The sequence below is a fragment of the Solanum verrucosum genome, unplaced genomic scaffold, assembly GCF_900185275.1.
Source record: "Solanum verrucosum unplaced genomic scaffold, falcon-dt-bn FXZP01000287.1, whole genome shotgun sequence".
NCBI lineage: Eukaryota > Viridiplantae > Streptophyta > Magnoliopsida > Solanales > Solanaceae > Solanum > Solanum verrucosum.
Window position 1 is genome coordinate 971,178 of NW_026020292.1, and position 26,545 is coordinate 997,722.

General features: G+C 36.0%; 1 pseudogene; it reads left to right on the forward strand.

Annotated features, from left to right (window-relative positions):
- The first annotated feature begins 321 nt into the window (after nucleotides 1-321).
- LOC125834576 (putative late blight resistance protein homolog R1A-4) lies at nucleotides 322-1,909 on the forward strand (annotated as a pseudogene).
- The last annotated feature ends 24,636 nt before the right edge of the window (nucleotides 1,910-26,545 follow it).

A 26,545-nucleotide genomic window follows, 5' to 3' on the forward strand; every position in this document is an offset into this window, starting at 1 on the left:
CCTTTGGGGACTTGCTCTGTCTGATCCATTAATTGTCAACTTTATATTATATACAGATGCTTTGTTTGCTCCTATCTGAACAAAAAGTAAAAACTGTTCCTTCCAAAAGAAAGAAAACATTAATCAAATGAAAATGGATAGGAGATAATTGTATTATATTATCAGATCTGCTTTTACACACCTAACTGGAATCCACTTAGTATTTTTATATCATCAGAAACAATAATTGATAATAACACTAACATGGTGTTGGAATTTGGATTTTATAATTACATCCTTGAATAATTATTTTGCTCCAATTCATCTCTATATTAACTTAATATGGCAGCTTATGCTTCTGTAATTTCTCTTCTTCAAACTCTTGACAAACAAAATCCAGAACTATTTCATTTTACACTGCTGAAACTCTCGATTCTCTTCGTGCTACTGCTGAATATTTTCAGCAAGTTCTTGAATTTGCTAGCAATAAGAGTGAGTTTGATCCTGAAAATATCAATTCTTTGGAGGAAAAAATTAGAGTTGCTGCTAGTTATGTAGAAGATGTTGTTGAGATGAAAATTTCTCAAATCATCGAAGGGACAGGCTGGACGTTTGGAATTTTACAACACCAGGATTTGCTACCACTTGTTGAAAAAATAGAAACAACAAAGAAACAAGTGATTGACATTCTTTCTCATGATGAGTTGAAGATAATAGTTGAAAGATTGACAAGACCGTTGTTCGATCTAGACATTGTCGCAATATTAGGCATGTGTGGCATTGACAAAACAACACTCGATGGAAAAGGTTATGATCATCTTACAATCAGGTATCACTTTGACATTTTTGCTTCGGTTACAATATCTCATGAATTTAGAGTACTTAGAAATGTATTGTTAGAAGCTTTACATTGTATTTCAGAGTAAACAAGAGTTAGGGTCACCACAAAAAGTTATGCTTATATGGATGACAATGAGTTAGCTGACCTAGTGCAGGAGAATCTAAAGGATCAAAGATACCTTGTTGTTGTTGATGAAATTTGGAGTTCGGATGTTTGGGATAGTATAAGAGGAATATTTCCTATCTGCACTAATGGAAGTCGAATCTTATTGACTACTAGGGAAACTGAGGTAGCAATGTATGCAGGGGCGTATACAGGAGGGGGTCACCCGGTTCACGTGAACTCATGGTCCCCTCCCGAAATCATATATGTAGTGTTATATTTTTTAAAAATATTTAAATATAGATACGTGAGTCCAGACTCGAAGTATCATATAATGTAGTACGATGATGATTAGGTGCACCTCTCTAGGTGAGGTTAGAAATTTGAATATTTTATCTATCTTGTTTTAGTTTTCTTTATAAGATTTTGTAACTGGTTTGGATAAATAAAAGTTAATTTTGGACCTATGATTTTAAAATTTTAATGGTTTTCAGTAAAAAGAATCTAACCGATCAAATTTATGTCTTAGATTCACCTTTTTGTAATAGTGCATCCATTATCTATAAATCCTGAATACGCCTCTGAATGTATGCATATACTAGTATCCATCGTGAGATAAACCTTGTGAGTTTAGAAAACGGTTGGAAGTTGCTTTGTGATAAAGTATTTGGACCAGAACATGACCATCCTCCTGAGTTGGAAGAAGTCGGAAAGGAAATAGTAGAAAAATGCCAAGGACTACCCTTAGCAATTTTAGTGACTGCAGGACGCCTTTCTAAAATCCCCAGGACGTTAGAAGATTGGAAGGATGTTTGCCGAGCCTTGAGTAAAAGCATTGCTAGTCATCATCCATGAGTGCTCGGAGCTATCACCAGTTGCCTTTCCGCCTCAAACTACGATTTCTTCTATCTATGAGTAGTTTCCCAGAGGATTTTTAGGTTGAGACTTGGCGATTGATCCGATTATGGGTTGCAGAAGGTTTCATAAGAACTTCTTGAAGTGGTAAAAGTTTGGAGGAAGTGGAGATAGATTATTTGGAGGACCTAATTAGCAGGAAATTGATACAAGCTAGAAAAAGGAGATTCAATGGTGAGATAAAAACATGATCGATTGCATGAGTTCTGTTTTATAGAATCTAAAATGACAAAGTATATGCCAGTTGTACAAACGAAGTCTTTTCTGACATTCCCAATCTAAAGAGATTGATCGTTTATGTATATACATAATTATAATACTTGTTGAATTATGTTTGGGCCTTTTGCATTATCATCCTATTCAAAAAGTTGTTCCTTGATTTCAATAATAATATCTTTTTAATTGACAATTTCTCAAATATGTTTCCAAAACCTTCTTTACTCCATGTGGACAAGGTTGCTTTCAGTTTTTTTAGTTTCACCTTAGATTCAATAAAAACATTATCTGAATTGGAAACAGATGCCACCACCTGTTTAAAGACTCATGTTTTGTTCAGAACTTGAGAAATTTAAAAGGTCCTCTCAATTTCCACATATATAGGGGTAAGACTCAGATTAGAGATTATATAGAAGCACTCCCAATCCTCTTCTTTTTCCTTCCTTCGAGTAGTCCACTCACTGGAAAGTTAGGTCAACAAAAAAGTTCCATGGTGAGGGGACCTGATTAGGCTCTTGACCCCTCGATTCCTGAAAACTCGGTGATCTCAAAGTTTTTCAAAGTCTGGTCAGAGTACTACTGGTTAGGGGGTATGGGTTTTGTCCGAATGGATGAAGTCCGATTTCCGACATTGAACTTCAAAAGAAAGGAGGAGTGGCGCAAGGCGAGCCGAGGCTGTTGGACCACCAGATTGTTGGACTGGCACCACAGACAAGAAGCTTTTACGTATTACGGAAAAACAACTCAACCGAATCTTTTCTGTTGGAAAAATGATTCTAGATCTCAAAAGGAAGTATTCATAATTGTGTCTAGGTTCATTTCTTTATACTCCATCCGTTTACTTTTTTTTTATCCATTCACTTTTACTTGTCATTTATTTCTAAAATAGATTTTTTTTTTACTTGTCACGTTTGACATATCAAGAAAAAGACAATTATTTTGTCCATGTTTTACCCTCAGCATTAAATACTTATTCTCCGAATCATTTTTCAAGATTTAAACTAAACATCATTTAATAGGGATAGTTTGGTAAAATACCTATACCAATAATTGTTTTCTTAATGGGTGTGTCAAGTCAAATAGTAACAAGTAAAAGTGAACGGAGGGAGTATCTTGTTAATGAATATTTAATATGTTAATTATTGAGTGTTGGGTTTTCTCTTAAAATAAATCTTTGTTAGTATTTGTGTTCCTAGTCTAAGAGCTTGTTGAATCTTGTGGATACATCTATAGCGGTTGAAATATCCTTAAGGACAGTGTGACACACCTCAAGCTAATGAGAATTTCCTTTTAAGTGTTCGTGATGAAGTGTTTTTCCGTAAGATTTACGGCATTTTCTTCCCCACATAGGAGCACGATTAGACCTTGTTCTAGACAGGTTTTCAACTTCTAAAAACCTAAACCAAATTTGCATCCCTTGATTGAGTGAGTATTACTGCAACAGATCGGATCATATTGAGGAATCTAAAATTGATATTTAGGGTGATTTGGTGTAATTTTTGAAGCATTTTGGATGGATCAAGTACTTGAAATTTAAGGAAGAGGACAAAGTCAATTTGTGTATAAAAGTATATATCAAGGTATAAACACATCTTATAATTTTATATAATGTTTATATATTGGGTCTATAATATTGTATATCGAGTTTTTATACGTGGTTCTAAAAGAAAAAAAATAGAGCTTTATATAATGTTGTATATCAAATGTATAATGTTGTATACCGAAACTTTTAATCACTATCGTAAGAAAGTAGTGGGCTATGCGACTGAAACTTTAAAAACTTGGCCACATGGTTACAATCTAGTGGTGTGAGTTGTAGTTTTTCGCAATTATGTCAAATTTATAATTGATAGTTAAGTATGAAGTATTATAAATAACAATAATTAATAATTTAAAATATTTAAAGAAGATATGAAAAGATCGTGATCAAAGAAAAAAATATTTTACTTTGAAAATTCGTAAGGTGATACATATATTGAGATGGAAGGAATATCTTGCTTTTATTTAAAAATATTCCTCTTATATTTAATTTAGGATGATTTTGTGTAGTTTTTGAGGTATTTTGGATGTATCAAGTACTTGGATTCAAAGATGTAGACATTTTTGTAGAATAGTGTATATGAAGGTATTAACAAATCTTATAATTCTATAAAATGTTTGTATACTAGGTGTATAATATTGTCTATCTCGAGTTTTTATACACTGTTGTAAAAGAAAAAAAAGAAAGGGGAAACTAAGCAATCTCATAAAAGTAAAATAATTATAAATATATATCCCTTTACATTCATACCCCACTAAATAAGTACAGTATATACCCCCCCCTCCCCCCCCCCCCCATCAATTAATTTTGTTTAACTGATACTAAATCAATATCATATACTGTATTGGTATCATTAAGGCTAATAATTTTGCTTAATTGATACTAAAATAGTGTGTATGTATATATATAACAACCATATATATATATACACACACACTGATTTAGTATTAGTTATGCGAAATTATCAGCCTTAATGATACCAATACAATATATGGTACTGATTTAGTATCAGTTAAGCGAAAATTATGAGCCTTAATGAATGGGGGGGGGGGGGGTATGGGCTGTAATTTTTTTTTTGAGAGAATGAGTATTTCTTGAATTACTTTGGATTGGGATATAAACATGTGCTAATTATTTTGAGTTTTATGGCCCATTTATGTAGTTTTTCCAAAAGAAATTTCGTATAATATTGTATACCAAATCTATAATATTGTGTACCAGTTGAATAATGTTGTATATCGATTTTTCTAATCACTGTCATAAGAAAATATGGGCTATGCTACTGAAAACTTAAAATTAGAGCTGTCAAAAAGTGTCGGCCCAGCTCCACCCGACCCAAGCCTTGCAGGTCAAGGAATTTGAAGGGCTAGGGAGGGCCGACCCTTCATTTGAAAGGACCTGAAAATGCTCAACTCAACCCAACCCTAGAAGGGCCGAGGGCTAGGGCAAGTTAGCCCTTTTTTTTCTTTTTATTTTTTTATTTTTTTTCTTTTCAAACTTAAAATTCTATAACATCAAGAAAATGAGAAGATTTTTTTTATAACTTTACTATTTAAAAGAGAGCTTTTATATTGTAAATTCTATGTAAGTAAGTTTTTTTTTATTTCTTTTAATCTATAGTGAATTGGCTGCTTCGTAGAGTTTTCACACAATTTTGTAGCTCAATTACTTAGAAGCGTGATATAATCGACTAATGCATAAACATATATTTTACGAGTTGGCATCACATTCTTTAACAGAGAAGAATTTATTTTATTAAAACATTAGGGAGAATAGAAAATATACCATAAGATCTTATACTTTATAGTATAAGATCATGGAGGACTAAAGAGGCAATAGTAAATGATTAAGCAAATAAAAATCAAGGACAACAACGACTCAAATAAAGACCCACATATTGAAATAAACTGACTTCACTGAAGATAAAAACTAAATAAAAGAAAACAGATAAATCCTTCTCTAAAGACAATCAAATCAATGACCCCCTTTAACCGCATAAGCTTTTGCATCATTGAGGAACCTCTCTATTGTATCAAAACTGCCGGAGGAATCATAAGGATATGGTTTTCTAGTCGGGGAATAAGCGACAATAGCAACATGTTCTCCCATTGTAATATAAAGTTTATGTGCTTCCTTGACAACACTTGCCCATAACTTTTTGAAAGCTACCATGCGTTTAGCTTTAGATGTTATCATCTTCAGTTCAATCTTTTGTCGGCGTATACTCTTAGTTTGTGCCATTACAACAGTTTTTGGGGGAAAGAAGATGGTTTGACAAAATAGGCTTGAAAAACTTTGGGAAGAAAGTTGCGCAATTTATAGGTGATGATATTTTTTTATTATTTCGTGATTAAGTCAAGTATATAGATTTGCTTATTATATATTTTTCTTTGTTTTACAATCCTTAAATACATTTTGACTCCAATTTTGATAGTACATGAGTTACATTTTTTCCTTTCAAGTGTTTCAAAAGATTTATAATCCTTAAAATACATTTTGACTCTAGTTTTGACGGTACATGAGTTAATTTTTTCCATTCAAGTGTTTCAAGATATTTACAATCCTTAAAGTACATTTTGACTCCAATTTTGTCGGTACATGGGTTACATTTTTTCCATTCAAGTGTTTCAAGAGATTTACAATCCTTAAGATAAATTTTGACTCCACTTTTGTCGGTACACGAGTTGCATTTTTTCCATTAAAGTGTTTTAAGAGATTTACAATCCTTAAAATACATTTTGACTCCAATTTTGACGGTACATGAGTTACATTATTTCCATTCAAGTGTTTCAAGAGATTTACAATCCTTAAAATACATTTTGACTCACTTTTGTCGGTACACGAGTTGCATTTTTTCCATTAAAGTGTTTTAAGAGATTTACAATCCTTAAAATACATTTTGACTCCTATTTTAACGGTACATGAGTTACATTTTTTCCATTCAAGTGTTTCAAGAAATTTACAATCCTAAAATACATTTTGACTCCAGTTTTGGCGGTACATGAGTTAAATTTTTTTCATTCAAGTGTTTCAAGAGATTTAAAATACATTTTGACTCCAATATAATTCTGATGGTACATGGGTTACATTTTTTCCATTCAAGTGTCTCAAGAAATTTACAATCCTTAAAATACATTTTGACGGTACATGAGTTGCATTTTTTTCATTAAAGTGCTTCAAGAGATTTGCAATCCTTAAAATACATTTTAATTCTAATTTTGACGATACCCGGATCGCATTTTTTTTTCATTCAAGTGATGTCTTCTAATTTTTCCAAAGTTACTCCAGTTTAAAAATTGGCTATTTTTAGTTAAAAATTTTAAACGGCTTTAGATTTATAAAATAAGTAACTCATAATTTTTTTTCCATTTTTTGCATTATTTATACTAGTTTAATTTATTTTTTTCATGATTTTATGTGTCGTCTGTGTCAATATGCAGTAATGTGCACTAACGATTGAATAACTCTAATGATTATTTGTTAGATTTCTTTTTATTATGTGTATTATAATATTATTTTAAGTCTATAATTTAAATTTAAGAAGGAAAATTTACATACTTAAACATAACATAGCTAATTATATTATACGGGAAAATTATGCGGTTAAACAAAATACTACTAAATTAGTCATCATAGCAGTAGTTTGCTATAATTACCACTCGCGACTAACATTAACCATTAGTTAGGTGGGCTGACTTTGAGTTTGTATAATTAGTCACATTTGTATAATTCGTCACATTTGTATAATTCGTCACATTTGTATAATTCGCAACTAACAATTCTTCGTTTGATTTGTATTTGTATGCGATGGTTTGTATTTGAGTAAGACGATGATTTCCTTTGATTGTTTAGTTTTATCACCATATACATTTAATCATTTTTTGTATAACTTTTTTAAGTTTGTATGAAAGTGTAGTTTTTTGTATAATATAATTTAGGTACACACTATTTTAGTATCAATTAAGTGAAATTATCAGCCTTAATGATACCAATACAGTATATGATACCAATTTAGTATCAATTAAACAAAATTAATTGAGAGGGGAGGGGGGACACGTGGCACAATCTTATTCGATGATAAATGTCGGATCAGTGGATAAGATTATAACACGTATATGCCCGTTAGTATAAAGGGTATATATGCTCTAGTTTTTGGACGACAGGGGCACCAATGTCCCAACAGTATGATGGAGGGTATTTGCATACCATTTACAATAGTTCGGGGTATATTTGTCCTTTTAACCTATAATTTATATAATGTAATTTGTATAATATATTTTGTATAACTGTTTCAAGTTCATATGTTTATGTTTGTGTCAATTCGTTATTTCGAGTTTGATCATATTTGTATAATTTCAGACTTAGTATTACTTAATTATACAAAAATCCGCATGTAGACACATAATTTTTGATCGAACCTAAAATTTTACACCATTTTAGAACTTAAATATCTTTTAAATCTAAATTAAATACTTTGACTTTTATTTTATTTTATTAGGTTTATTGTAAAAGATTTGAAAATAACAAAAAATAGAGTCATGTTTTAGAATAAGTTTTATTTTTCAAAAAGAAATTTTTTTTACAAAAATATATGTTTTTAATTTAGATTTAATGAATAAGTTAGTGTTTCTTAATAATATTTTTATGTTAGTTATTTAATTTTTCTATATTTTTATTAATTCAAAATAAGTAATTAATATTATTGTTGTTATTATTATATTTATTTGTTAACAACAATTTATCGTATTTTTTTAAAAAAAAAAGAGAATAAACTAAACTTTCCACTCATCACACTACACCTACACTACACCCCATTACCTGACCCCATTACGTATCCAATCCACTCACCCTCACTCCCAAACACACAAACACACGTACAAAAGGAAAAAAAAAAAAAAAAAAAAAAAAAAAAAAATATATATATATATATATATATATATATATATATATAAATAATATACACATACAATCAGCAACAGGATACAAACCAAAAAACATACACATTCACCCAAAAATCCCATAACCCAACTCTCTCAGCAATCCAAAACGCACACACCATTCTGGAAAAAAAAAAACCACAACATACATTCTTATACCCAAATACCACGCAACACACAACACACAACACCAAAACCATATACATCTTTCCTAAAAGACCAACACCACACACACCAAACAAAAGATTTGTGGATTTTCTAATCGAGCTTCGTTAAAGATTTTGCGGTACCTGTTCTCTTTACTTAAGGTTAAACATTACTTATCACTTTAATTTATTTATGGAATTTAATGTAATTATATGATAAATTTTCGTATAATTTTATTTTATTCATAATTTGATTGAAATGAATATTGAGTTAACTGCTAAGCATAACTCTATTTCATGAATGCAAATAGTTTTAATTGGTGGCTATCTTTGTTTATTTATTTTTATTGGTTAGTTGTTATCTCTTAAAAATGAACGGGTTGTGGTTGTGTTCTTGTTTTAACTTAGATTCCAATAAGGATAAAATAGGGATTATTAGGCTCAATAAATTATTATTGTTTTTATTTATCAAATAAAAAATGAGATTCATTTTAACAATTCGTTATTGTTTTATGGGATTATAAAATGTATGTTTAATTTCGACGTTAACTTTTAAAGTAATAAAAATAAAACATATGAAAATGATCCAAAATTTTATTCTAGAAGTTTAGTATTTTACTTTTTTTTTTAGGAATTAATATTTTCTTTTAATGTTAGATCGAACTCTTAAGCGTGTTAAAAAATATTTGTTTCAATTAAGAATGTGGTTACACATTTTTTTCTTGAATTAAAATAAACTCAAGGATGCAGTGACACACCTCGTTCACTAATATAATTAACTTTTATTAAGTTAAAGTAGAGACTTATAAAAATAAGGTTATTAAGTGTGATGCAAAGAATACAGTTATGTCTCTAATCGTGAAGACCAAGAATGCGGTTACGTATATAGGTCGAGACCAAATAAAAGTTCAATAAATAAAAAATGCGAGCAATTCATGGCCTATAAAAATATATCCAAAAGATAGTTAAAATAAGTATAAGTTAATAAAAGTGATCATGCTAGAACCACGGGACTCGAGGGATGCCTAATACCTTCCCCTCGGTCAACATAATTCCTTACCGGAATTTCTAGTTCGCATAACAAATAAAGAGTCATTTTGAAACATCCGACAATTTGAAGTGGCTTTGAAGAAGCTCGAAATTTGGAAATAGTCATTTTTGGAAAAAATTAAAATCTGGAAATTTGGCAGTCCAGAATCTAGAAAATTTGGCTAAGTTCAAAAATCTGGAAATTTGGCTAAGTGTGGAAATCAGTGAGTTTTTGGCCAACTTTGAGCAGTCGTAACTCCTAGCTCAGGATGAGTTAGGAGTAGTTCCAGTTATGGTTTCGAAGCTTGTGGAATGATCTTTCCAACGCCACCGAGTTTGCTCGATTCCGAGTTTGTATGAGCGAGTTATGCCCTTTGAAAGTTGGGGCAGTTGGCAAGGAGTCCGTCCGGAAATTTAAGGGCATTTTAGTCTTTTCACAAATCATTTCTTTTGAGCTTATATTGTTGTATTAGGCTGATCTTTGGATCATTTTGTCCCATTTTGAAAGAGAGAAAGTTAGGGTTCTTGAGAGTGAAGAAGAGAAGAAGAAGAGAAGAAGAGGAGATCAAGGAGATTCGTCAAGATCATCATGGATTTTCGTCGGGGGTGATCCCTATCAAGGTATGTGAGTCTTTAGTGTGGGTTTATCCTTTCCCCCCCACACACCAAGCTCATTTTTATGATTTGAGAAGAGATTGGATTTGTTGTTGAATTGTTAGTTGTTGTTGATGTTGTTAGTTGTGTTGTGGAAGTTATTGTAGGTTGTGGGACATGATTGGGTTGTGTATTTGAGTTGAAATATATTGTATGTTGAGAGATTGATGATCCTTAGTGTTGGTTGGTTCATACCCCCACACACCAACTCGTTTTTAATTCCAAGAAAAGATTTATTTTGATTGTTGAAATTGTTGGTTGTGTTGTTGAAGTTCTTGTTGATGAGGGATATGTTTCCGGTTGTATTCTTGAGTTGAATCTATTGTATGTTGAGGGGTTTTATGTTTCTAAGTGATTGGGGCTGAAATCTTTGAAGTTGAGGGCTGGTAGAGTGCAGAGTGCCCAGCAGTCCCATTTGAAGTTGAGGGCTGGCAGAGTGCAGAGTGCCCAGCAGTCCCATTTGAAGTTGAGGGCTGGCGCCCCGCGCCTCTTAGAGCGCCAAGGACGTCAATCCTTCCCGTTACCTTCATTCCCCACTTTTTCCTAGTTGTTTCCAACACTCCAAGGTACTTCTAAAAGTCAAGAACTCATCCGTAACATGTGATCAAACACCTTGAATCCAAATTTCAATTCAAGTGAAGTTAGTTTCCAATTCAAGTGAAGTTAGTTTCCAAGTCAAGTGAAGTTAGTTTCCAAGTCAAATCGAGTTAGAAGTCAAGTGAAATTAGAAGTCAATCTTAGAAGTTAAGAAGTTACTTCAAGCAAGTCCTCCAACCTTTTCAAGAGTCTTTATTGAACGTTTTAACTTCATTCTAAGGCTCAAGTTGCAAGTTAAGTAAAGAGTAAAGAGTCAAGAGTTTAAAGTTGAGTTCATTTCTCAAAGTTATTAGGGAACTATGTATTCCCAAAGAAGTTTTAAAGAAATGTCTTTACATCTAAACAAGGTTGGAAATTGAGATTTCCAAAGAGCCTTCGGGCTAGTTTTGAGTAATTATCTCATATCAGCAGGAATAAATATGTTTTAAAAACATAAGAGCCAGTACATTTTTGGGAGTAGTATCGAGCACCGAATTGGGGGAGCGTTCAAAGAACCCACAACTCCTATAGAACCATGTTAGCCACCATGGGTAGAAAAGGATCATACTTTTTAGATGAATCCTTTTCAGATTAGACTAGTGGATCCATTAGGCAGTTCAGGTCTTATGCCTTTGGCCGGGTATAAGATGCTCTGGCAGCGTGAGGTCGATCTTTGTATCATCACTATAGCTCTTATGTGATGGTTGTCGGTTAGAGAAACTCCCACAGCAGTTATTGTATTTTCATACACAGAGATTATTGTATTTTTATATACATCAGTTCATTGTATTTCTATATACATTTCAGGCTTATTGTATCTTTGTATACACACAGAGTTTATAGCATGTTTTAAACAATCTTTCTTTATATCACACTTGTTTTAAATTGCCTTATATTGAAAGAAGTCAGTCAGGTTGAGTTGAGTTGAGCCAGGTAAGCTATTCAGTTTCTTCCAGATTTCCTTCTAGCCTTTGTTGCTTAGTTTTCCAGCTCGCATACTCGTACATTCCATGTACTGATGTGCATCGTTCGATGATGCAGATTCAGGTACCCCGGATCAGCATCCTGTACGTCATTAATCCAGCTGAGCACTCTAGAGTCAGTGGTGAGCCTCCTTGCATTCCGGAGGACTCAATTATTTTGTGTTCTTAGTTTTTTGTTTTATTAGGATGTTGCAGGGTCTGTCCCAACATCCATCTCAGTATTTTAGAGGCTTCATAGATAGACAGTCAGTCAGTTAGTTTTGAGTCTCTCATTTATGTATATATGTAATTATTCTATTTTGAGATTCGAGTTGCCTTTGTGGCCAGACTTTATAAGTTAAATTGTTTTCTAACCTTGCATTAGCATTGAGTTATTCTGTTGGGTTAGGTTTCCGCTGAGTTAAGAAAGCCAGGCCAAGGGTTCGCTTGGGGCCAGAAATGGTCTCCGGGTGTCGGTCCTGTCCAGGGTGTAGGCTCGGGGCGTGACAAACTTGGTATCAGAGCACAGAGTTCAGGAGTCGTAGGGAGTCTATGAAGCCGTGTCTGTAGAGTCCTAGTTATCGGTGTGAAGCGCGCCACATCTATAATTGGGAGGCTGCAACATTTAGGAAGATTTCTCATTTCTTTCACACTCATTTCATGCGTTAGAGTTGATCTCTAAAAAGTTTCTTTCTAATCCGTGCTTGCGCGTATTTCAGATAGCCATGCCTCCACGAAGAGTTGGTAGAGGGCATCTTTCTAGACGTTATGTTGATGAGCAAGAGTTACCTTATGCCCCGGGAGTGCAAGATCAAGGGGAAGTTTCTAATGCCGAGTTCAGAGAGGCAATTTGAATGTTGAGTCAAGCTGTAGCAAATCAGATTGGTCAGCAAAGGGGAGCTCGATAGGAAAGAGCTGACACTTCTAGGATTCGTGAGTTCTTGGGGATGAATCCTCCGAGTTTCATGGGTTCGAGCACTATTGAGGATCCAGAGGATTTCATTGAGGAGTTTAAGAAGATTTTTGATGTGATGCATGTGGAAGATATTGAGCGGGTTGAACTAGCTGCGTATCAATTGAAGGATGTTGCTAGATCTTGGTTCGACCAGTGGAAAGGGGGCAGAGTTGAGAATGCACCACCTGCGAGTTTGGCCTGTTTTGAGGAAGCTTTCTTGGGGCATTTCTTTCCTCAAGAATTGAGAGAGGCCAAGGTACGTGAGTTCCTCACACTTAAGCAGGAGTCCTTGAGTGTTCATGAGTACAGTTTGAAGTTCACACAATTATCCCGTTATGCTCCGGAGATGGTTGCGGACATGAGGAATAGAATGAGCTTGTTTGTTGCTGGGCTGTCTCGGTTGTCGAGCAAGGAAGGTAGGGCTGCAATGCTTAACGGGGATATGGACATATCAAGGTTGATGGTTTATGTGCAGCAGGTTGAGGAAGAGAAGCTGAGGGACAGAGAAGAGTTCAGAAATAAGAGAGCTAAGATCGGGAACGAGTCCGGGCAGCAGAGAGGTAATTCAAATCGTTCCTCCTTTCAGCAAAGGCAAAAGGGACCTGCTCCATCATTTGCTAGAGCACCTGCACCCAGATACAGAGGTGAATTTAATGTTCAGAATTCGAAGGACTTCAGGGCTAGACCAGCACAATCTTCGGGTAGTGTGGCGCAAGGGAAAAGTAAGCCTCTTGTCTGCGCCAAATGTGGTAGGAACCACTCAGGTATTTGTCGAGAGGGCTCCATTGGTTGTTTCAGGTGTGGTCAGAATGGACATTTCATGCGAGAGTGTCCAAAGAATAGGCAGGGTAATGGAAGTAATAAATCACAGTCTTCTTCAGTTGTTCCACCAGACAGGACGGCACCTAGAGGAGCTACTTCTAGTGTAGGTGGAGGAGCAAACCGCCTTTACGCTATCACCAGTCGCCATGAGCAAGAGAATTCTCCAAATGTTGTCACTGGTATGATCAAGGTCTTCGCTTTTGATGTGTATGCTTTGCTAGATCCAGGAGCAAGTTTATCTTTTGTAACTCCTTATGTTGCAAATAAGTTTGAGGTTCTTCCTGAAAGACTTTGTGAACCCTTTTGTGTTTCTACACCTATTGGGGAGTCTATTCTAGCGAAAACAGTTTATCGTGATTGTCCTGTTTCTATCAATCACAAGAGCACCATGGTTGATTTGGTTGAGTTAGACATGGTAGATTTTGATGTCATTCTAGGTATGGATTGGCTTCATGCTTGTTATGCATCGATAGATTGTAGAACTCGAGCAGTCAAGTTTCAGTTTCCGAATGAGCCAGTCATAGAGTGGAGTAGCAGTTCAGCAGTGCCTAAGGGTCGTTTTATTTCATACCTTAAGGCAAGAAAGTTAGTTTCGAAGGGTTGTATCTATCACTTAGTCCGAGTTCATGATTCTAGTGTTGAGATACCTCATTTCCAGTCAGTTCCTATAGTAAGAGAGTTTCCAGAAGTGTTTCCTGATGATCTACCCGGAATTCCTCCTGAGAGAGAGATAGATTTCGGCATAGATCTCATTCCAGATACTCGTCCTATCTCTATTCTGCCATATAGAATGGCACCAGCAGAGTTGAAAGAGTTGAAAGAGCAGTTGAAAGATCTCCTAGAAAAGGGTTTCATTCGACCGAGTGTCTCACCTTGGGGTGCTCCGGTTTTGTTTGTGAAGAAGAAAGATGATTCCCTTAGAATATGTATAGATTATCGCCAGTTGAACAAGGTTACCATCAAGAACAATACCCTCTTCCGAGGATTGATGATCTTTTCGATCAGCTTCAGGGTGCCACTTGTTTTTCAAAGATTGACCTCCGATCAGGCTATCATCAGTTAAGGGTAAGGGAATGTGATATCCCAAAGACAGCTTTCAGAACCAGGTATGGTCATTATGAGTTTTTGGTCATGTCCTTTGGTTTGACCAATGCGCCGGCAGCTTTCATGGATTTGATGAATATAGCCTTCAAACCTTATTTAGATATGTTTGTTATTGTCTTTATTGATGATATACTAATCTATTCAAGGAATGAAGAAGATCATGCTAGTCATCTCAGAACAGTTCTTCAGACTTTGAAAGACAAGGATTTGTATGCCAAGTTCTCTAAGTGTGAGTTTTGGCTTAAGTCTGTGGCATTCCTAGGCCACATTGTGTCCGGTGATGGAATTAAAGTTGATACTCGGAAAAATTGAGGCAGTGCAGAATTGGCCTAGACCCACATCTCCAACTGAAATTAGGAGTTTCTTGGGATTAGCTGGCTATTATAGAAGGTTTGTTGAAGAGTTCTCGACTATTGCATCTCCTTTGACAAAGTTGACTCAGAAGACAGTGAAATTTCAATGGTCTGAAGCTTGTGAGAAAAACTTTCAAGAATTGAAAAAGAGATTGACTACAACTCCAGTTTTGACGCTACCAGAAGGTACTCAAGGTTTTGTGGTGTATTGTGATGCATCTAGAGTTGGTTTGGGTTGTGTCTTAATGCAGAATGACAAGGTTATAGCTTATGCCTCCAGACAGTTAAATGTTCATGAGAAGAACTACCCAACCCATGACTTAGAGCTAGCTGCTGTAGTATTTGCTTTGATGATATGGCATCATTACTTGTATGGTGTGCATGTCGACATATTCACTGATCACAAGAGCCTTCAATATGTGCTTACTCAGAAAGAGCTTAATCTCAGACAGAGGAGGTGGTTAGAGTTACTCAAGGATTATGACCTGAGTATTCTTTACCACCCAGGTAAGGCTAATGTTGTTGCTGATTCTTTGAGCAGCTTGTCTATGGGTAGCACCGCCCATATTGAAGAAGGAAGGAGAGAGTTAGCAAAAAATGTACATAGACTGGCATGCCTGGGAGTCAGATTTACAAATTCCGCAGAAGGAGGAATAGCGGTGACGAGCAGGGCCGAGTCATCATTAATGTCAGAAGTGAAAGAGAAGCAAGATCAAGATCCCATTTTGCTCGAGTTGAAGGAAAATGTTCAAAAGCAAAGAGTATTAGCTTTTGAATAAGGGGGAGATGGTGTTTTGAGATTTCAAGGTAGATTGTGCGTACCTATGGTAGATGGACTCCAAGAGAAGATTATGGATGAAGCTCACAGCTCCAGATATTCTATTCATCCGGGTTCCACCAAGATGTATCGTGATTTGCGTGAAGTTTATTGGTGGAATGGCATGAACAAGGGCATTGCTGAGTTTGTTGCTAAGTGTCCAAATTGCCAACAAGTGAAAGTTGAACACCAAAGGCTCGGTGGTTTGGCTCAGAGGATAAAACTTCCAGAGTGGAAGTGGGAGATGATCAATATGGATTTCATCACAGGGTTGCCAAGGTCTCGCAGACGGCATGATTCTATTTGGGTAATTGTCGACCGAATGACAAAGTCAGCTCATTTTCTACCGGTAAAGACTACCAATACAACAGAAGATTATGCCAAGTTATATGTTCAAGAGATAGTGAGACTTCATGGAGTCCCAATCTCCATTATTTCAGATAGAGGTGCACAGTTTACTACACAGTTCTGGAAATCTTTTCAGAAGGGCTTGGGTTCAAAGGTGAACTTAAGTACTGCCTTTCACCCTCAGACTGATGGGCAAACAGAGCGCACTATTCAGACCTTAGAGGATATGTTGAGGGCTTGTGTAATCGATTTCAAAGGGAGTTGGGATGATCACCTACCTCTCATTGAGTTTGCCTACAACAACAGTTATCACTCTAGCATCCAGATGACTCCATATGAAGCTCTTTATGGGAGAATATGTAGATCTCCTATTGGATGGTTTGAAGTTGGTGAAGCACAGTTGATAGGACCAGATTTAGTTCACCAAGCTATGGAGAAGGTGAAAGTGATTCAAGCGAGGTTGAAAACGGCACAGAGTTATCAGAAATCCTACACCGATGTTAGGAGAAGGGCGTTAGAATTTGAAATAGACGATTGGGTATATTTGAAGGTTTCACCCATGAAAGACATTATGAGGTTTGGTAAGAAGGGGAAACTTAGTCCCCGGTATATTGGACCTTACCGCATAGCCAAGAGGATTGACAATGTTGCTTATGAGTTGGAGTTACCACAGGAACTAGCAGCGGTTCATCCGGTATTTCACATCTCCATGTTGAAGAAGTGCGTAGGCGATCCTTCATTGATCCTGCCAACTGAAAGTATTAAGATCAAGGATAACTTATCTTATGAGAAGGTTCCTGTTCAAATTTTGGATCGTCAAGTTCGTAGGTTGAGAACGAAAGATGTAGCCTCAGTAAAGGTCCTATGGAGGAACCAATTTGTTGAGGGAGTTACTTGGGAAGCCGAAGAGGACATAAAGAAGAGATATCCATATCTCTTTGAATCCGGAGGAAATGCGGATTAAGGTATTAATTTCCTTCTTAGTGCCCTTTTTATTTTATTATGAGCATGTCGTTATTGTTGTTGCGTTTGCATGGTTGTTTGTTGGGTGTTGAGTTGATGTTACACCCTTAGCTTTGTAAGAGTAACCTCATTCGATGACGAATGTTCCCAAGGGGGAGATATTGTAACATCCAACAATTTGAAGTGGCTTTGAAGAAGCTCGAAATTTGGAAATAGTCATTTTTGGAAAAATTTAAAATTTGGAAATTTGGCAGTCCAAAATCTGGAAAATTTGGCTAAGTTCAAAAATCTGGAAATTTGGCTAAGTGTGGAAATCAGTGAGTTTTTGGCCAACTTTGAGCAGTCGTAACTCCTAGCTCAGGATGAGTTAGGAGTAGTTCCAGTTATGGTTTCGAAGCTTGTGGAATGATCTTTCCAACGCCACCGAGTTTGCTCGATTCCGAGTTTGTATGAGCGAGTTATGCCCTTTGAAAGTTGGGGCAGTTGGCAAGGAGTCCGTCCGGAAATTTAAGGGCATTTTAGTCTTTTCACAAATCATTTCTTTTGAGCTTATATTGTTGTATTAGGCTGATCTTTGGATCATTTTGTCCCATTTTGAAAGAGAGAAAGTTAGGGTTCTTGAGAGTGAAGAAGAGAAGAAGAAGAGAAGAAGAGGAGATCAAGGAGATTCGTCAAGATCATCGTGGATTTTCGTTGGGGGTAATCCCTATCAAGGTATGTGAGTCTTTATTGTGGGTTTATCCTTTCCCCCCCACACACCAAGCTCATTTTTATGATTTGAGAAGAGATTGAATTTGTTGTTGAAGTTGTTAGTTGTTGTTGATGTTGTTAGTTGTGTTGTGGAAGTTATTGTAGGTTGTGGGACATGATTGGGTTGTGTATTTGAGTTGAAATATATTGTATGTTGAGAGATTGATGATCCTTAGTGTTGGTTGGTTCATACCCCCACACACCAACTCGTTTTTAATTCCAAGAAAAGATTTATTTTGATTGTTGAAATTGTTGGTTGTGTTGTTGAAGTTCTTGTTGATGAGGGATATGTTTCCGGTTGTATTCTTGAGTTGAATCTATTGTATGTTGAGGGGTTTTATGTTTCTAAGTGATTGGGGCTGAAATCTTTGAAGTTGAGGGCTGGTAGAGTGCAGAGTGCCCAGCAGTCCCATTTGAAGTTGAGGGCTGGCAGAGTGCAGAGTGCCCAGCAGTCCCATTTGAAGTTGAGGGCTGGCGCCCCGCGCCTCTTAGAGCGCCAAGGACGCCAATCCCTCCCGTTACCTTCATTCCCCACTTTTTCCTAGTTGTTTCCAACACTCCAAGGTACTTCTAAAAGTCAAGAACTCATCTGTAACATGTGATCAAACACCTTGAATCCAAATTTCAATTCAAGTGAAGTTAGTATCCAATTCAAGTGAAGTTAGTTTCCAAGTCAAGTGAAGTTAGTTTCCAAGTCAAATCGAGTTAGAAGTCAAGTGAAATTAGAAGTCAAGCTTAGAAGTTAAGAAGTTACTTCAAGCAAGTCCTCCAACCTTTTCAAGAGTCTTTATTGAACGTTTTAACTTCATTCTAAGGCTCAAGTTGCAAGTCAAGTAAAGAGTAAAGAGTCAAGAGTCAAGAGTTTAAAGTTGAGTTCATTTCTCAAAGTTATTAGGGAACTATGTATTCCCAAAGAAGTTTTAAAGAAATGTCTTTACATCTAAACAAGGTTGGAAACTGAGATTTCCAAAGAGCCTTCGGGCTAGTTTTGAGTAATTATCTCATATCAGCAGGAATAAATATGTTTTAAAAACATAAGAGCCAGTACATTTTTGGGAGTAGTATCGAGCACCGAATTGGGGGAGCGTTCAAAGAACCCACAGCCCCCATAGAACCATGTTAGCCACCATGGGTAGAAAAGGATCATACTTTTTAGATGAATCCTTTTCAGATTAGACTAGTGGATCCATTAGGCAGTTCAAGTCTTATACCTTTGGCCGGGTATAAGATGCTCTGGCAGCGTGAGGTCGATCGCTGTATCATCACTATAGCTCTTATGTGATGGTTGTCGGTTAGAGAAACTCCCACAACAGTTATTGTATTTTTATATACATCAGTTCATTGTATTTCTATATACATTTCAGGCTTATTGTATCTTTGTATACACACAGAGTTTATAGCATGTTTTAAACAGTCTTTCTTTATATCACACTTGTTTTAAATTGCCTTATATTGAAAGAAGTCAGTCAGGTTGAGTTGAGTTGAGCCAGGTAAGCTATTCAGTTTCTTCCAGATTTCCTTCTAGCCTTTGTTGCTTAGTTTTCCAGCTCGCATACTCGTACATTCCATGTACTGATGCCAGTTGGCCTGCATCGTTCGATGATGCAGATTCAGGTACCCCGGATCAGCATCCTGCACGTCGTTGATCCTGCTGAGCACTCCAGAGTCAGTGGTGAGCCTCCTTGCATTCCGGAGGACTCAATTATTTTGTGTTCTTAGTTTTTTGTTTTATTAGGATGTTGCGGGGTCTGTCCCAACATCCATCTCAGTATTTTAGAGGCTTCATAGATAGACAGTCAGTCAGTTAGTTTTGAGTCTCTCATCTATGTATATATGTAATTATTCTATTTTGAGATTCGAGTTGCCTTTGTGGCCAGACTTTATAAGTTAAATTGGTTTCTAACCTTGCATTAACATTGAGTTATTTTGTTGGGTTAGGTTTCCGCTGAGTTAAGAAAGCCAGGCCAAGGGTTCGCTTGGGGCCAGAAATGGTCTCCGGGTGCCAGTCCCGTCCAGGGTGTAGGCTCGGGGCGTGACACATTTCCTTTTGATTAGGGATTAAACAAAAAGGTGACTTGGAACACCATAACTCAATTTCAAGTGGCGACTCTAAAAAATAAAAATAATCCCTATTCAATACCGTCAGTTTAATTACAAAAACCCATCCACCGGTCCAAAAAGGGGTGTGACACCGCGAATTATACAAACATACCCGTGAATTAACAAATGAGATGCGAATTATACAAATTATTGCCCTTTTTTGCTTGCCTCTCTCCTCACTCTCCCAATCTCGCTCGTGAGATATACAAATACAAATGTATATCAGTTACATATATACAATTATTTTCACACATATACATATACAATTTGCCTCTCTTCATACTCTGTCATCTCTCGCCCGCCTCTTTCCTCCCTCTCCCAATCTCGCTCGTCACTCTCCTCCCTATAACATGTAGCTTCAAATTGTAATTAGCAAACTATAGCTATGGAGCGTAATTAAGTTTATTTTGTGTGACTATATGCTAAAGTTCTCCTATTTATAATACTAGTAGGAGCCCGTGCTAGCACGGACCCAACATATGTTTTTTTTTCTCACAATTTGTGTGATATATATAAAATTTGAAGAGTTGATAGACTTTTTACATGATTTTCGATATTTAAGTTGTTAATTATTCTAATTTATATATATATATATATATAATGTTATGCGATATAGACGGAATTTGAAGAGTCAATCAATTTTTAATTTAATTTTTAGATATTTAAAGTTGTTTATTATTATAATTTATAGTATTATTTTTATGTAACTTTCATTAATACATGTAGTTTTTTTGGTCCAATCTATATGGCTGACAAATTTATTCAAATTAGAGGAGATTTTGAGTTGGCTTGAACTAAAAATAATATGTATATAGTTAATTATTTTGATTTATAATAATATCTTTTCATAATTTTTAAACAATTAACAGACGAAAAAAAGTAAAACAAACAAATTAAAAGTAGAAGAAATATGTGAAAAAAGTTATTCAAGTTGGCCCTTCTTTTTACTACTAAATTGGCGCATGTGCAGAAGCTTTATATTAATTGTGTAGAAGCACACGGGAGGACGACGACAACCTTCTCTCTTTACTGCCTTATTGATTAGTAGTCAGATTTGGTAAAAAAACAAGAAAAATAAATAAATTAAGTAATAGTTGCAAAAAAAAACCCAAAATAAAATTAAAACGTAAGTACGAAAATGCCCTGACTACATTAAGCTCCTCACATTGGTCTCTTATTAAAACTAAGAAAAAGGATGAACAATACAGAGCAAAACGCAGAGCTAAGCGATATGAGCGATCAAGAAGTTGATCTATTGCATCAGAGCACAAAAAAGCAAAAGGAAGAAGTAAGCAACACACCAGTCAATCACAAAGTAAGTTTTCTCGAATCTATTATATCCAAAACTGAAGATTCAAACATAACCTACGTTACCCAAGGTCTAGACAACATAAGCTTCCACGACGAACAAGAAAATCCTCAAAACCACCCAAACTTCATCCCCATAACATCTAGCGATAAACAAAGACTATACACACCCTGGAAACAATCCCTGATCATCAAACTAGTAGGAAAAAGAATGGGATACCTACACTTGCAAAATCGCCTCCAAGCACTCTGGCAACCATCAGAGAAGATAAACCTTATCGACCTTAGTGAAGACTTCTATCTTATAAAGCTGACCAAAACTGAAAACTATGAAAAAATACTTCACCAAGGTCTATGGTTTTTGGGAACCCAATTCATATCCATCCGTAAATGGGAACCAAAATTTAATCCATCTACAACCCAAATAAACAACACAACAGTGTGGATACGGTTACCGGAACTACCAACGGAATTTTACGACCTAAATATACTAAAACAAATAGGAAGCCAAATAGGAACCATACTTAAAATAGATATTGTCACCATGAACACTACAGGAGGAAGATATGCTAGGTTGTGTATCCTCGCCCCGCTATCAAAAACACTACCTATGGACGTACTAATAGGTACACACCTTCAGAAAATACAATACGAACCCTCCACACCTCTCTGTATGCATTGTGGAAGACTTGGACACCTAATCCACTCATGCCGTTACAAACCTAGTGATATTCTGTCTTCATCCAGTGGTACCGGTGATTCCAAAAACCACCAAAACAACTTCCATAGCCAACCAAAAGAATATAATGGCTGGACAACAGTAGTCTATCCAAAAAAGAAAAAAAAAACCTTAAAAAAAGCATACATGAAATTAGCAACCAAACACCCAACGAAAATAACGTGCCCAATGATCACACTAGAAAACAAAATCTTGTCAACAACAACAACAGTACTTACGACTCCCAAAAATAGCAAATTCCAAAAAACACCAAAAGAATGAAACCGACAGTAACGCCACACGCCCCGCTCAAGTGACAAGTTAAAATCTTATGGACACGTTCGTTGATAACAACAGTAAAAGCCATGTGAAAACTATAATATCCAAGTTTTCATTGAATGATCTAAATCTCAAATACGTGGAGAAAAGTAACCACACAATACCAAACAAATTAAGTTAAATCCTATTGAAAATCAAATACCCACTTTCTGCAAATATACTAGTACCACCAACTTGGCAATCTCACCAACAAATAACCATCAATCAAATCTTGTAAATCTTGGAGAAACCAGTACACATCAACAAATTCAACCCCTTCCACTAATCTCAAACCAAAAACCAAAGCTCCTAACCAAATTGAACTAAATAAAAATGTGGATAACCTTTACACTGAAACAAATGACACCACAAATTCCCAGTTACTCAACTACAAATTTAACACCCAATCATTGTCATTGATTAATACTAACACACGTCTCACAAATAGAAAAAAGGACAAAAAAACCACTTAGTACAACCTTGGACAAATCACAATAGTAAATCCAACAATGATGATGGAAGTTTAAAAAGCCTTACAATGGAAATACTTCCGAACGTAAACTTTATCCACACTCATATTAGCAATGTCTCAAATCAACTATCTTTTTCCCAACCACCAAAATAACTCCCCCCAAAGACAAAACTTAAGACCACCAATGAACAACAACAACTTCCATCCCCTCCAACCACTGCCAGTCAATACCAACCTCCAGCCTCCTCCATTGCCTCGCCACATTCACCACCCTCTCCACCAAAACGAGAACTCTCTTCCATATGGAATTCCTCCCTTCATATCAAGGAATCCAACCTTTCAGCACCTCATAAATCCATATACCCCCTTCGACCAGATGTACAAAACCCAGAATTCCCGTCTACTAGCAACATACCCACAGGCAGTCCATGTATCACCATATTCAACTCTGGAGGGACACTTGAACCTACCCAGACAGAGAATCCTCCCACCCTATTACCGATATTAATAGAAGAGAGGTTGACCAGCAGTCTTATAAGGTTAGCCTCAACTCAATTAGAACTGACTCAGGAGCTGACCACCCTAGAGTTCTATCATCTGCTCCACCACCCTTCAGCCCTTCCAAACTTGAGTATGTAGCATCTTATGTTTATACTCCAACTCAACAACTTTGTCAACTCCCCCTTACATCAAATACTGGGGATGCAGCAACTAAACGAGTCAAACGAGGAGACCATGAGTTATAAGGAAGACGAAGATATGGAGGAATAAGTAGTACCTCAAATAGCGGAGGGGGAACCATCATTCCCTATGCCACGCCAAGCCACACAAGTAATGGATGAAGAGGGACCAAACATCTTAGATCCCCAAACTCAAACTCTTCATCTGAATGAACCATTGACGTTGGATTGATTAATAATGTTTCAAAGACACTTCATCCCATTCTAAGCGTCAACGATCATTAATTAGTATATAACCCAACTAAATGAGTTGGGGTCAAATCTAACAGGGAGCGGTACGTATTTAAGATTCAATGGTAAAGTGTGAATGTGGCCAAATCAGTCATAGGAATAGACATTATTGAATAAAAACATAATTAAAATTAGGGGGTGACACGAATGTCAAATAAGGGGGTTTTGATTTTAATTATCAACTATAACAACAACAAACAACACGAAATAACAATAATGAGACGGGTTCTTGGGATGTGATTCGATTATAGATTATTATAGACAAATTGGTAGTTGCAAATGTTAGGAAATAACTTTAAATTAGTGAATAAGCTAGACTATAGAGGAGGTAAACTCTCTCTCAAACAATTTACCCCGAATCAAGTTGATTTCTCTCTAACATCAACATGCATGCAAGATAAGAACACCCTACGCTTTAGTCCATTCACTCTCTCAAGCTGAATGTGTGGAAAAAGGTTTAGGGTTCACTCTCTCGAGCTGAACCATGACAACCCAATACCCACAGACCATCAATCAATAATTTTGGTTTTAAAACCTCTCTCTCGAGCAAGCCAAAAACACAAGGGTAGAACTGCATTTGCAACTATAATTCTTAAATTGAACCACAATTAATGATTGAAATCACTTCTAAACATCATTTAAACTAACAATTAGCAATACTCATAAACTAAATCAGCCAATAATCACATAATCACACCCCAAGAACTGGGATTTTAGCTAGACATTATAAAAAGATAAAAATCATTACCAAATTATGTTTCCATCAACTGGGTAAGATTGATTTTGTCTTTACAATGTTCCAATTCGAAGAATATCAAAGACCCACTTCCAATTTCTTAAAGGTGAAGAACTTCAATTCTCCAAAGCTTATGAAAAACTAGAGAAAGCTCTCCAAAATTCTCACACAAGAATTCTAATATGAATTAAGATAAAAATTTGATACTAAACTAAATGTTCAAAAATGTATTTATAGTCGCCAAAAATGTGCTACGAAGGGTCACTCGGCGAAGTAAGTCGGGCTCGCCGATCCACTCTTTGGTCAATTCCATCGCCCTTCTACCTTGGCCTTCAGCATCCTCAAGGTCTGTAACTTTGGGCGATCCAACTCTGCATCGCGGAACCACTCGGTGATCCGCCGACTGCTCCTTTCTCTCGCCAACTTGGTTCTTTCCTTCAGGGCTTGGCACACTGGAACAACAGGTGGTCAAGTGGCCACTCGACGACTCGCCAAATGGACTTGGTGATCACTAGGCTCTCTTTTCTTCATTCTTTTTAGCTCGCTTTGTTCCTTTTTGTAACTTAGTGTCCTTGCTTTGCTCCTCAATCCATAATCCTGAAAATCAAGGAATTTACATTAGTTATTGGCACAAAGTAGGCATTTGAAGACACTAAATCTATACAAATAAGCCCTTAATGAGTCCAAAGCTCGGACTCATCAACTAGACATGCTCAAAAACATTGAAAGGAAATACATGATAAAATTTCCGCAACATGTGAAGAGGGCTACTATAAACATGCGCTACCACAGCTTGAACAACGACATGAAATATGTGGTACTGTTTATTCCTTCAACAAAGGACAAGCAGGCGGAAAAAGTGGAGGGTATAACCAACAAGGAAATACCAGTGAACCTGGATATGACACTATCACCAGGAGGGAGCTCGAGCAATCAAGTAGAAACATAAATGAAGATACTTCTCTGGAACTGTAGGGGTGCAAATAGTGCGACTTTCATGAGAAACTTACGCACTCTAATTGAAATAAACAACCCTTCCATACTTGCACTCACGAAAACCAGGATTGAAAACCATGATAAAATACTTCATGCTTTGGACTACACGGACGTCTTACAAGTTCCAGCGGTGGGCTACTCAGGAGGAATAGCCTTATTATGGAGGAATACTAAAGCAGTAGTGGAACCTTTTGTAATCACTGATTAGGAGATACACACGACTATTGAGGTAAACTCAACATCGCCTAAATGGTTTTTCTCTATTATATATTCAAAAAATAGTAACATGTTAAAGAAAAACTCTCTGGGAAAACTTGAGGAATGTTGCTAAAAATATTAATGGCCCATGGTTAATTAGTGGAGACTTTAATGAAATTATTGACGCATCCGAGAAACTAGGAGGAAAACCCATAAATAATACTAAAAGCTCCTCGTTTATAAAATGCTTGGATGATATGGGGATGATTGATCTTGGTTTTACCGGTCAAAAGTATACTTGAACAAATAAACATAAAAATAACAAAACCCTTATTAAGGAAAGACTTGATCGTTTCCTCAGTAACTATGAATGGATAAATATGTTTCCGAATTCAAAAGTTTTCCATCTTCCTCGTACCCATTCAGACCATTTCCCTATACTATTAAATTGCTTGAAAAAACATGTTATGCCAACAAAATCTTTAGATTTGAGTCGATGTGGATTAGGCATCCTGAATTTCCAAATCTAATCAAAATAAACTGGAGGAATAATGAAAATTATAATAATGCAGTAGAAAATGTCACCAATACTATAAAGATCTGGAATAAGCAAACTTTTGGAAACATATTTAAACAAAAAAAAAGCTATCCTGAATAGAATAAATGGCCTCCAAAATATGGATGAATATATCAAAAATCATACCATATAGACCTTGAAA